General features: G+C 33.9%; 1 non-coding gene across 1 annotated transcript; it reads left to right on the top strand.

Moving 5' to 3' along the window:
* The first annotated feature begins 12369 nt into the window (after window positions 1-12369).
* On the top strand, window positions 12370-12475 carry LOC123289979 (U6 spliceosomal RNA). The gene has a single exon (XR_006534262.1). It is a non-coding gene; the product is annotated as a U6 spliceosomal RNA (small nuclear RNA).
* Window positions 12476-14679: the final 2204 nt, after the last annotated feature.

The following is a 14679-nucleotide window of genomic DNA, read 5'->3' on the forward strand; positions in this document are numbered from 1 at the left end:
AGGAACCATGGCCCGGGGGCTTTCTTCCTGAAGGAAGAAAGGGCACCGAAGAAGTGGGGTGTACATAGTGGTTATATACCCCTAAACAGGGTGTTTCACATATGATTGAAATGTCCCTTTTACAATAGTCACGAGGCCTCTCTGTCAGCACAGCGCTTGATGGAAACGACAGATAGGTCTGCTGTCCCAGTGAACGCCGCGGGGTGGCAGGTGTGTTGCCTCAGGCTGGGGGGGGGGGGGTCACAGATGAGCGCTGCAATCGGTTCCCAGCCTAAAGAAAGATGCTTAATCTTTAAGGAGTGCCAGCGTTGGGAGGGGGAGGGAAGTCAGTTACAGGAGGTTACCAAACTAGCACAATAAAATGGAGATTTTAAGTCCTTGCCTTTGGTATTGATTAAGAGTTTTTAGAGAGAAGGTCATCTCCTTTCTTCTTCCTGGTACAGAGAGGGAGGCAGCTTTTACAGATAGAGATTTACCTTACAAATGTAAATGTGTCCTAAGGAAGGGCAAGTTCCATTCCTCAGAGCCTCTTTCCCTGTCCCAGTTTATCAAAAGCAATCAGCCTCAAATAATCCTGATGCCAAAGAGACATATCTTTGGGGTGGCAAATTCCAGGTCCCCACACCCTACATGGGACGCATGACTTTTCTGTGTCTAGCCTAAGATGGCAGCCTTGGAATCAACTCAAAAAGCCTAGTGCATCATGTTGTACAAAGCCAAGTGCAATCTGCACCAAGCATGGTTACTTTTATGTAAGGACTTACCTTCTCGGAAGGGGTTATGGTTTCGGCAGACTTTCAGAGTATTAGTTAATTTTCTCAGTTGCAATTTAAAGACAAGGATATTCAGCATCCACCGAAAAGGATGAATTTTCTTGATATGAAGAAGAAGCAATTCAGGAGGTTAGAAATATAAGGGTGCAAAAGGGAAAGCAATTGTGGAGTTTCAAAAGGGGAAGCAGAGAGTAAGACGTGGGAATACAAAAGGATAAATACACACACACACATATATACCTATATGTATAATATATACATACGTATATATATATAATCTTCATAATATTAACTAATTTTGGCTCTTTCTTATTTGTCATTGATAAAATTACACTCAGCCTGGAAAAATAGCCACTATCGCCATCAATCTATAATAGTCAATAATATTGATTATTTAGCTTATTGGCCTGACTCCTAGAGTATCAAATAACAAACAAGAGAATTTATACTATATGAATCTGCATAAATGCCCAGCTGAGCTGGAATATAAATGTGTTTCTCTAGTATGAGCATTGTATGCCTACAATCTAGTGGTTAGAGCAGGGTTGTATGTAGTCAGCACCCAGGTAAAATTTTTAGGTACATACAGCCAAGTGCCATTCCTTGGCTATACAAGCTTTTCTTCTAGTGGGGTCCATTATATTTTCAAAAAACTCCTCGACTTATGATGATGCATCCCCCTGGTTAAGAACTACTATTAAGTTGGTAGTTTGCATAAATACTGAAGTACGAATTTGCCAAATAGTGTTCGGTGATCACTATGACAAGAAACCACATAAAAAAAAGAAACCACATGAAAGTCCTTTTCCTCCTTATACATTCCCTTAATGTTCCCACACTGTCAATCAAAACGAGATCTATTCATCCAAAATAGCATCAAGTTATCAAAAGAACATATCAACACTCAAAAAATCCCTTCCACAATGATTTGGAATCATAAGCCTATTGAAAAAGTCATTTTTTTTGAGAGAAAAATGTAGCAATTGCTAATCAAAATCTGAATGAATAAGGTGATTATAAATCAATCACAGCTCTTGATAAGAATTTTGGAAGGCACTCTGGAATGGATTACCAAAGGAAAACATATTTAAGGATAATTATATGGAACAAACCCATTTATCCTAATGTGGAAGAACTTTAAATTGTGTTTAATTTTTTAAAGTCCAGGGATAACTATATACTCATTTAAATGAACTACTTAGAGATTAATATCCTTCTGTTGAAGCAAATTCAAGAATAAAAAAGATTATTAAGCAACATAAATAATTCATGCATTCATTTATCTATAAATTTATTAAGCACTTACCAAGTACAGATCACCAAGTAAAAGTGTGTTAGATCCTATTGCCATTAAAGTTTTATAATTTCTGCCTTCATGAGTTTATATTCTAGTAAAGGAAATAGTCACATTTTCAACTTATCACATCATACAATTTATAATGTAAAATAAATGATATTAACAAGTATAAAAACAATAGATATTTACCACAGGAGCATTCTCTTTGCATGCACTTTTGGTGCAAAAATAATAATGAGAGACTCCTCCTGCTAGAGAAAGAAATGAATTTTGTTTCTTATTACAGAGGCAGAAAATGAAAAAATATATATAATTTTAAAAATGCACAATTTATATTAGTTTATATTGTTATATTAATTACAACTTCTATCTATACAATTGTACAGCTAAAAGTTAGTTACAGGATTTATTTTGAAAAAAATGATATAATTGAAGCATTTATAATATTTCTAACAAGGATAAGACATGCCTAGTACAAAATTACTAACCTAGGAGTTAAAGTTTCAAAATGCAATACAGGTTGCCATGTAACTATTGAGGCTGGTTTTTCAGCAGCAGATGGAGATTTTAAAGGAAATAGATGCCCAATTGGATCTGATTCAAAGAATTATCAGAACTTTATGTCTTAAAATAAACCACTTCCAAAATGTTTTAGTTGTAGAGTATGTTTTGAACAATCTTTAATCTTCCCATTTTTCTGAATACTGATCAATTTTTTTCATCCTGCAAACTTGAGTGACTCCTTCCAAATGAACATACTTAGGATATTCCATGTCTTTCATTTTAACTCCGCCTGCTTCTTTTCCCTAGGCTAAATTTGCATAAATAGCTCAAAGGACTGTTGATTAGTAACATACATTTTAAGAAAAAAATGTTTTATATTGAAAAAATAAAAATGTCCTCAAAAACCCAATTGTTTTCTCTTAAAATGAACACAACGGATTTTTCAGTGTTGTTGCTCAAAAAAAAAGAAATAAATTACCATATAAGACTGATGATATTGCAATTTGAGTGATGTGTCAAATTACTTCCATAAATTTCAACTGAAATAGAAGTATCAGGCCAGAGTCCTCAAAATCAATTATGCCATGAGAAGTACCCTTGAAATCTGTATATAAAGAGGCTACATTTCCTAAAAGAGAAAGATTGGATGAGGGAGGTAAAATTCGAAGGAAAAAGCATCTTTCAAGAAAGTAGAGTTCACCTATCTCAGACGCACATGGTAGCTAGAGTAGTTTCAAGAAAAGAGACAATAATGAGGTGGAAAGGAAGGTTTTACAGTCAGCAAAATTAACACAGCTTGGAAATTAAAGATAACATAGCCGAAACTTTCAAACTTGGCATTCAATCAATACTGAACTTTAGTAGTGAGCATTAGAAATAGAGTCATGTACCATGGATGTTAAGAGCTTTGAAAATTCAAAGTTTATGCAAAGTCTTCCAAGGTTAGGCAGAAATCTTTCATCATCAATGAAAAGATTCCTGAAATAGATGCCAATGGCTCAAATTCGACCAAAATGGAAGAGAGAAATGAAACAGTAATAGAGAAATTAGAATTTCAAGAAAAACTCAGAAAGCTTAGCAGGTCTTCCTGGGTCAGTAGCATTTATTTAGGCCCCTAACACAAGAGGTCTGGGTTCTTTAAGTAGTTTTCTAAAATACCTCTCAGACTCTTTTCTCTTGACTCTTTTCTGTGACTCTTTCTTCTTTCTCTTACTAATTTATCTTGCACACTATCTCTGGGTTAATCTTCCTTAGGTCCTTTCATTCTGTTAGCGTTCAAAAAGTCTGCAACAGCTCCCAGTTGCCTTTCTAGCCAGATTTAAACTTCTCTCCTTGTTTTTTTTTAGATTCCCTGCAGTTTTTCTTCCTCCCCCTTAGACAAGACTATTTTCCATCACTCCCACCCTGGACCTGTCTCAATAGAGTTAGTGTCATCATTTATTTGCACCATGCACTTGCCCATCATTCTAACATTGCTCAGTTTGCTTCCTTCCTGAAATACCATCCTCTCTTCTTCTTCACCAGCTGAAATCCTTCCTATCCATTCTTTCAGCTTCATCTCAAATCATGATTTGTTGACACTTTCCATGTGTATTGTTTACTGTGGCCTACACTGATTAATCCCAGCTCTAAATTCTTATAGAGGTATTGCTTGTTCCAAGTAATTTATAACTTGGGTGTCCATTAATTTGTGTTTTTTACTGACTTTCATGGACATTTAGTCTTAAAACATCCGTAAGATAGTAAGCTACTTGGAGGCATGGATCACATCTTAAATTTTTATATTATAGGATGGATGGTGAATAGAGAGACAGAGGAATCCTTCCTCATTTCATAAAAAAAGGGGAATTCAAGGAGTTCTATAAAATATATATTGTACAATGAAAGAAAATAAAATAAAAATAAGTGATGGAATTGAGCATAAAAGTATAATTAATTTCCACGGCTAAGATAACACAGTACCACAAATTGGTTAGGTTAAAACAACAGAATTTATGTTCTCACAGTTCTGGATGCCAAAGTCTGAAATCAAGGTGTCAGTAGGCCCCTTCTCCCTCTGAGTAAAATCCTGCTTTGCCTCTCCCTAGTTTCTAGTGGCAGCTATCAATTCTTGGCATTTCCTTGGCTTGCAGCTGCATCATTCCAATCTCTGCCACTGTCATACATGGCATCCTCCCTATGTGTCTCTGTCTACACAGCATCTTCCCTCTTTTTATAAGGACACAAGTCATATTGGATTAAGTGCCCACTCTGCTCTAGTATGACTTCCTCTTTACTAGTTATATCTGCAGTAACTCTATTTCCAGATAAGGTCACATTCTGAGGTACTGAAGTTTAGGTCTTCAACATATGTTTTTGAGGGATACAAATCATCCCATAAGAGGCAGTAAAATGAGAGGTGCAAACTGAATCTGAATTTAATAGATAGAATACATGCTGAGAAGTCCAGCCTGCTTGCAAAAGATAGGCAACACATTCATCTCCAAGAGTAATGAGGAAACATGATCAATCACTTGATTCAGTTTGTAAGATTTAAGCCAACAAATTACTAAAGGAAAACAAAGAAATTGTTGCATTGATCCCAAGGGAATTTTATCCTAAGAGAGCTGATGAAATAGAATGATGGGTGATCTAGAAAATAGTATTATCAATAAAAGTGTACATGATATACATGATTTTTTATAACTTAATTAGATTTACATTTTAAAATTTACACAACTCAGTAAAATTAATCATGGGCAAGATGAGAGTAATGATCTTGGGAAATATGACAGTGTCAATGTATGCAGTTTTGGATGCTATACTTTAACTGATAAATAGATATTTCTTGAGTCTAGAATATTTATCTTTCACATAGGGAGTTTAACGGATGTACATCAGCTCAAAATACATTTTTAATGTTTTAAAACTTTTCTTAATTTTAATCTTGGGGTTGCTGAATAATTGATCTGAGATTCTTCTTTTGTTACATGCTGTTCTGAGAAGATGTTATATATTGCGTGTGAATTCCAGGAATTTCCTCTGTAATCTAAAGTCACATATCCAATTTCTTACTTGAAATCTCCACTGAAATGTATCACCAAAACCTAATGTTATAATTGTCCCTAAGGTAACTATTTCACCTTCCAATGTTCTTACTTCCCGCAGTACAAATAATTTATCTTTTTTTCTCCCGTACATTTCCTGAACATACCTTGCCCTAGTTCATATGGGATGGAGGATAAGAGGAGAGACATGCAGCAAACTATACTTGCCAGGTTTCCATACTAACTGAATTTAATTTAGATATCCATTTTCTCTTGACTTCCATTTTCTATTAACATCTTAGCTATCAGTTATATATTTTTTTAACATTAAATGTCACATAGCTTTCTCCCCTCTGGCTGCTTTTAAATATTATCACTTGGTCTTTGATTTTCAAAAATTGGATTATAATAATCTAGGTATGTTTTTCTTTGAATTTATCCCACTTGTATTCACTGGCAATATCTTCCAATTGATATTGAAAAATGTCAGTAATTATTTTTTGAAGTTTTGTTTCTATCCTAACACACTGTCTTCTCCTTCTGGGACCTTTTCTTGACCAATTTCCACATTTCCTTTATGCTTTGTTTTGTTACATTTATCTTCCTTGTTCTCTCGGTGTTTTGGTTTGAATATCTTTTCTAATGATGTATTCCCTAGTTAAATATACAGCCTGTCCTATAGTTGGTCTGCTTTTAATCGTATCCATGAGATACACTTGATTCCCCTTTATATAAATATGTAAGCATTGTATTGATATTCTCCATCTTTTAATTCACACTGTTTTTCTTTTTCTTTCTTTTCTATAACATGAATCATAGATATATTGAAGTCATTATTGGCTAACTACAATATTTGTATCATCTCTGGGTCTGCTCTTATAATAGACTATTATCTCTCTTTATTACTTACCACTTCTTGCTGATTATTCACATGATTAGTAATTTTATGTGGTATGTCATACATTAGAGATATACATTGTAGACACCCTGGATTATTTTGCCTTCTACTTCTCCTAGGCTTATCTTTTACTCCTAGAGCATATATCCTAATTCTAGTATTTGGTCTTTATTTCTAGAGTATGGACTTTCTGGTTTCTCAATGGAAAGCCCTGGATACTCACCAAGGTATCCTAACAGGGCTTGAACTTCAGTAATTCTATAGAACTATGTATCTATTCAAATCTCTCCTGACTCCTTGTCGTTATTCTCTGCTAGACATCCTGGAGTTTTACTCTTTGGGTGCACAGCTAAGAGTGAGCCAAAGACATAGAACTCATTTTGTTTGCCTTACTGTAGCTCCTTCTCTGCAACACCTTTCTTTTTGAATCCGTGTTCCTTAAACCCAAGCCACTACAAGAGCAATGAACTATGATTTTGTTTTTCCCACCCAGTGATACTGTCACCTTCTTTTTTGAATTCTATTTACCTGGACTGTGATTCAGGAAATGCTCCCAGAGGCAAAGCCAGGATGCAAGCCTGGGGACTAATTTTAATTTAATTTAAATGTGTTTCCCTCTCTCAAGTACTTTAAGCCTGTATTGTTAATTTCCCACTGTCTGCTTGAGTTGTTTTACATAGACTTTTCAGTAATTATTTTCAGAGTTACTAAATGCACAGAGTAAGTACAATAGCATCTATTCAGTCATGGACAGAGCAGGGATCAGCTTCCTTTTTAATTCTTAAAGTTCATGGAATAGAGGCATCCCTTTAAGAGGAGTTAAATACTGTCTAAATGTAATGGGAGCAATTCTGTTGATGGAAGGATGAAAAATTTAGTGACCAGAAGTGAAGAATATGACATAGATATTTATTGCTTACCAAGCATCCCCATGTTTTCCAATTCCCATGCTGTAGGATTTGTGCCAATTCTGGCAAAGAGATATGAGTAGAAATGACATAAGGCAAAGCTCTGTAAAAAACCTCATAACCACTCTTCCCTGCTGAGAAGTCCTGATATGACACAAGGATTCTTGAATCACTAGTTAGAGGACAATTTTCAAGGAAACTAATCAACAAGCCTTGGACTGTATATGAGTAAGAACTACATACCTTTATTGTATTATACCACTGAGATTTCAGGATTTATTTTGTCAATAGAGCATGGACTAAAAGTACCCTGATTGATTCAGAAACTCTGGGTAAGTTATGGATACATTTATTTCAATATTTAAGTACATTTTCTTACTAGAGGCAGGAAAGTGTGACTAAAGGAGAGAAGAATACTATTTTTTCAGTAAAGGAAATAGACAAAAAATACACTGATGATAATATACATTCCTCTTAAACTCATATGGAACATTCACCAAGACAGATTACATTCTGGACCATAAAACACACCTTACCTAATTTAAAAGAATAGAAATCATGCAATGTCTACTCAGACCAAAATGGAATTAAATAAGCGATCAATATCAGAAAGATAGCCGGGAAATTCCATTAAATATGTGGAGATTAAACAATACCCTTAAAAGTAACACATAATTCAAAGACAAAATCTAAGCAAAATTTTAAAATATTTTGAACTAAACAAAAAAAGAAAACACAACTTATCAAAATTTGTGGGATGCAGCAAAAGTAGTGCTTAGAGGGGAAATTGTAGCACTGAATGCATATGTGAGAAAAGAAGAAAGATATAAAGTCAAAATCTAAGATTCCACCTTAGGAAGCTAGGGAAAAAAAGAACAATTCAATTCAAAGTAAGCAGAAGAAAATAAATAATAAGGATTAGACCAGACATCAATGAAACTGAAAACAGAAAATCAATTGAGAAAAATCAATGAAACAAAAAAGTGTTTCTTTGAAAAGATCGATACACTCAATAAGTCTCTAGCCAGGCTAACTAAGAGAAAAAGAGAGAGGCTACCAATTACTAATATCAGTAATGAAAGAGGGGACATCACTACAGATCCCATGTATGTTAAAAGGATACTAAATAAAATAATATGAACAACTCTATGCTCACATATTTAATAACCTTGATGAAATGGACCAATTCCTTGAAAGATATAAGCTTCCAAAACTCACACAAGAAGAAGTAGACAATCTGACTAAGCCTGTATCTATTAAAGAAGTTGAATCAATAATTAATAATCTTCCAAAACAGAAAGCACCAGGCCCATATGAGTCCACTTGTGAATTCTACTAATCATTTAAGGACAAAATTATACCAATTATCTACAATCTTTTTCAGAAGATGGAAGCAGAGAGAATACTTAACTCATTCTATGAGGCTGTCATTACTCTAATGCCAAAACCAAAAACATTATAAGAAAAGAGAACTACAGACCAATGAACATGTACATAAAAACTCTCAACAAAATCTTAGTAAATCAAATCCAACAATATATAAAAAAGAGTTATATATCATGACCGGGTAGGATTTATTCCAGGTATGCAAGGATGGTTCAACATTCAAAAATCAATTAAATATAATCCATCACATCAGCAAGGTAAAGAAGTAAAATCACATGATCTTATCAATAAATGCAGAAAAAGCATTTGCCAAAATTGAACATCCATCATGATAAAAACTCTCAGTAAGTTAGGAATAGAGGTGAACTTCTTCAACTTAATAAATAATATCCACAAAAAACTATACCCAACATCATCCTTACTGGTGACAAATGTGAAGCTTTCCCACTAAGACCAGGAAGGATGTCCCCTTTACTACTGCTTTTCAGCATTGTACTAGAAGTCCCAGCTAACACAATAAGACAAGAAAAGGAAATAAAAGACATGACTTGGAATGGAAGAAATAAAACTGTCTTTGTTCACAGATGATATGGTTATCTATGTAGAAAATCCAAAAGAATCAACAAAAACATTCCTGAAACTAATAAGCGATCACAGCAAAGCTGCAGGATATCAGGCTAATGTACAAAAGTCAATCTACACCTTCTGCTTGGTATTGCTGTGAACCTAAAATGCTCTTAAAAATAAAGCTCGTTAAAAAATATGCTCTTAGTGGAATAGCAATGTATTTAAGTCTTCTTGAATCTTCTGACAGAAAGTAAATATTTTAAAGCACTAAATAAGTAAAATAAAGTAATTAAAGCATTTTAAACAAAGTAGTGAAATGATGTTCTTACAAACCACAAAATTCCATTGAGCTATGCCAAACTACCAACACCTGTGTGTATAATTAACTGTGTGAAAGGAAGTAGAAAGAAGATGAAAAGGTTCTGATAGCCCTGATGCTGGTAAACCCAGAAATTGCTAAGGACAATTCATTCCCAAAGCAAGAGAAGACACTCTGGAGTAGAAGTCAGGTGTAACTCTCTGAGAAAAACAGCTGAACAGCAGAGGAGGCTTGCCGTCTCTGTTTAAAGGGGAGTTCAAGGGGACTTCGGGAATGTTAGACATTGCTGAGGTTGTCTGGGTGTCATGAAGACTTGAAACCAACCAGCCAAAGAAGTTTCCTTCAAGGACAAAGTCTCTGCAAAAGATAAACTGTTGGGAATAGAATACAAATGAAGCAGAAAAAGAGAAAAAGTTAGGGCAGGGGGTGTGGAAGAAAAAGGGAGAAAGAAAAAGAAAGACAGAAAATATCCTGATAATAGTAAAAAAGGAAAACAAAAGAGACTGTTCTCAGACAGTACTTGAACTAATTTTTTGATACTTCACAATACAGAAAGACCTTGAGCCATGAAGCTATGAAAATCATCTTGGCGCATTCCCATACTTAGGAAGATAATTTCAAAACTACAAAATGGACTGGCCCGGCACGCAGTGGTTAAGTTCGCATGTTCCACTTTGATGTCCCAGGGTTCCCTGGTCTGGATCCCAGGTATAGACCTATGCACTGCTTGGCAAGCCATGCTGTGGCAGGTGTCCCACATAAAATAGAGGAAGATGGGCACAGATGTTAGCTCAGGACCAGTCTTCCTCAGCAAAAAGAGGAGGATTGGCAGCAGATGTTAGCTCAGGGCAATCTTCCTCAAAAAAAAAAAAACCTAAAAGAAAACCCATCTCATGTAAATATTCCTAACACAATAGAATTATGATTGAATTCCATATCAACTCACTCTAGGTAAAAAGGAAATTATGAGCAGAATATACATCATTCAGACAGTCAAGACATACCAATAGAACATGGTCTCCCAAAAGAGTTTTTTTTTGTGTGTGAGGAAGATTCATGCTGAGCTAACATCCATTGCCAATCTTCCTCCTTGTTTGCTTGAGGAAGATTAGCCCTAAGCTGATATCTGTGCCAATCTCCCTCTCCTTTGTACATGGGATGCCTCCACAGCATGGCTGATGGGTGGAGTGTGTCTGCACTCAAGATCTGAACCCACAAACCCCAGGCTGCCAAGGCAGAACATGTGGAACTTTAACCACTAGGCTATGGGGCCAGCCCCCAATAGATTTTTAAAAATCGTAGCTTAATATCTCAAAATAAACTAAATGAATTTAATAAATGAAAGAAAGCATAAATAAAAACTAGAAAAATAAAATTTGAGAATAAAACATTTGAAAATACAGCTCACTGAGTTACAGAATCACTTAGAAATAAACTTTAAAAATTTTCAGAAATGAAGACCAAACTAAGTAAACAATGAAAATTAATGGGTATCATAAATGATGCAGTGAAAAAAATAGACAATGGAAAATAAGATATTGAATTTTTAAATCCAGTAAAAGTTAAGAAAGACATAAAATGAGGGAGGAAGTGATTAAAAGAGAAAGTAATTCATATTTATATATGTATACATACATATACACAGTGACAACAAAAGCAAGAACAAAGAAATATTAAAAACTGCAATTTAATAAAACTTTCCTGAAATAAATTAATAATTATATCTTCATGGTGAAAGGGAACACCATGTCTCGGAGAAAATTTTCACAAGGAGCCAAAATCAAGACACATTATGGTAAAATTATTTAACTTAAGCTCCAAATGCTTTCAAAAGTGAATTGCTTTAAACAACACTAGAAATAATCAAAGTACTACTTAAACTGTTTTAAAGCGTAAATAAAGAGAAAAAAACCCTTCCAAATTCTTGTTATAAGGTGAGTGTAATGTTGATTACAAAACCTGATAAATATTTCACTAAAGGAATCTACAAACCAATCATGTATATGAATATCAACGAAAATCTTCAATTTGTAAATTTAACATGATTGCAATTAAAACACTGTCTTTTCTTTTCTTAAGCTAAAAAAGTTAATGATAAATTCATCTGAAAGGACAAGCAAGCTGAGAGAGAAACCATGAAAAGGATGTTCTTGCTCCCACTATGTGAAATGTATGTCTTCTATAATTAAGGGAGTAAGATATCAGAATATGAATGGACCAGAATACAAAATCTGGAAATAGACATATTTGAAAATGAAAATTTATTTTAAACATGGCGTTAGAAATCAGTGAGTAAAAAATATTTATAATTAGTAGTGTTGGAATAATGGCATAGCTATATGAAGAAAAAATTATCTTCACAATATGCATGCAGGTATTAGAAGAAAATATGTATGAATTCACCTAGAAATTGAAAGCAGGAAAAACAGTCTTAACTGTGATTCACAAAATAGAATCAACATAGGATAAAATTAATAATTTTAATTATGCAATTTGTCAAAAAAATATCCACCACAAATAAACGTCATAATCAACACATAGACAAATGACAGAACAGTGAAACGTGTTGGCAATGAAAAATGTTTAAAGGCTATCAGATCTATTCATTAATAGGATTTTAAGATATTATAATTTGAAATATAGATTAAGTTAGATATTCAGATATATCCTAAAGATAAAAAGAAAAGCAAGGTGTCACTTCAGCAGCACACATGCTAAAATTAAAATGATACAGAGAAAATTAGCATAGACCCTGTGCAAAGATGACATGTAAATTAATGAAACGTTTCATATTTTTCTGTATACTAAAAAACAGTTAAAATGGTAATTTTATGTTATGTGTATTTTACCACAATAAAAACACATAGATACATATGAAAAATATTAAAGTTAATATAATATGGAAAGTAAAGAAAAAGTGCATGGACATCTTACATTTTTTCAGTAATCTTAATTTTAGTAAAAATATTGGTATTGTTATTATTCTGAGTTCATATTAATAGTGAAAAAAAGGAAAATCTAGCTGGCTGATCAGTCTCAATAAGAATAATAAGAATAAAAACTAGACATGATGTATCTTTTGATGTTATACAATAGAAAGCTCACAATTCCTCCTATAAAGTATTATTATCAAAAAATAGAACAAATTTGATCAGCCTTCTAAAAATAACTACTTTTTACAGGAAATAAAGTAGTATGCAGACCACCTTAAGTGATAGAAAGTGACGCAAAGGAAAATCCAGAATGTGCAAAATTATAAAAGATCAGTGACGTTGGTTTCTTTATTGAATAAATTAAGGAAAAGAAGGATGAGAAGCTTATAAATTAAAAACAATTTAAGCCATACCAATAAAATGCATTGTATGTACTTTGTTTCATGATTCAAACAAACTGATCGTAAGTTAAAATACCATGAGATATTGGAGGAAATGTGACTACTGTACATTTCATAATATTAAAGGATTAAACTTAATTACTTTAGCAACAATAAAAATATTGGAATTATGATTTTTAAAGTGTATTTTATAGATACATCTTGCAGAATTGATGAATGCAATAATGTGCTGTCTAGGATTTGGCTGAAAAAGGTATCTAGGGTGTGATGTGCGATGGAGAGTGGATGTAGACTGGGAGAAAAATATATTGCCTGTGTTGAAACTGAATGTCAGACCCATGGAGGTTCATTATGTTGCTTTTTTCTTTTATTTATTTGTCCTTTCCCATAATAACTTTTGCCACGTAGTACTAACGCTAATATCACAGACAAAATAGTAATGGGTAAGGAAAAATCGTTTCAAGTTATTTACAAGGCTGTGAATGAGAAGTATCAATGAAAAAGAACCTAAGCTCATGCATACTTTATCTACTTTTAAAATCTTTTTATTTATATTGCTTCAACCCACTATCTAAGACTCTCGTCTAATATGCTCTTGCTTTCCTATTTTAAAATGTAAATGGCTGGACATATAGAAAATTGTTAACCAGAAAAAGTTGGTCAAATCCTTTTGTGATAAAGTAAGCATTTCTCGCTTTTTTTTTTTTTTCTTTTAACATAAACTAATCTTAAGGATTAGGCATTAAATGCCAGGTACTTTTTGAAGACACTCACTATTTACTCTCCGCCAGGGAGAAATGTGACCTCATTCCATGTTCTAAATAACAACAACAGTGCCCTAATGATCAGCACATCAGATCACAGGGGAGAAAAACACACAGCTCTGCACTTTTAACATCTGCTCAGTCTTAATCCAGTTACCACGGAATTTAAAGGCAAAGCATTAAAAAAGTCGGTTGATTAAGCATGGTGGCCAAGAAATTAAATAAAACAAATTGTATGTTTATGTTTCTGATACACAGGTAACAGTATCCTGACAATTTTTATCTTTTAGACTCTGTTGAGGTGTAATAAACATCTAAAAGTTTTCCTTCATTTTAGGTGTATAGCTCAATAGATTTGGGGCAACAGTCATTTAACTACCACCACGGTCAAAGTTCTGAACACTCCCACCACCACAAAAAGCCCCCTTGTGTCCCTTAGCAGCGAATCCCTGCCTCCATCCTTGCTTCTAAGCAATCGCTGATCTGCCAGAAAGCAAACTATGGTTTTGCCTTTTATAGAATTTCATATAAATTTTATACGAAATCATAGAGTAGGTAGTCTTTAGTGAGTGGCTTCTTTTACATAGCTCCTGACTATTCAGTACTGGAAAACTTGGCTGTATCATTCCAGAGGGGCTTCTTGATAGAAGGTGAAGAACAGGGCAGAACTCAACTCTATCTCTCTGCCACCTCAGTCTGTGAATGAAGATGTATTTTAACTTCTCTCATCCGGCAACAGTAAGATGAGGAGAGTAGTACTATTCCGTCGTCCTCAAGGCTGCTGTGTGGATCTAATTAGAGAGAATGCATAAAGTGCCACACATTCCACAGGTGACTTTAGGAGTAAAGGCTATCAGAAATAAGAGAAATGACAGTTTTTTTAAAAGATATTATTAAATATGA

This window comes from Equus asinus, chromosome 9 (genome assembly GCF_041296235.1).
Source record: "Equus asinus isolate D_3611 breed Donkey chromosome 9, EquAss-T2T_v2, whole genome shotgun sequence".
Taxonomy (NCBI): domain Eukaryota; kingdom Metazoa; phylum Chordata; class Mammalia; order Perissodactyla; family Equidae; genus Equus; species Equus asinus.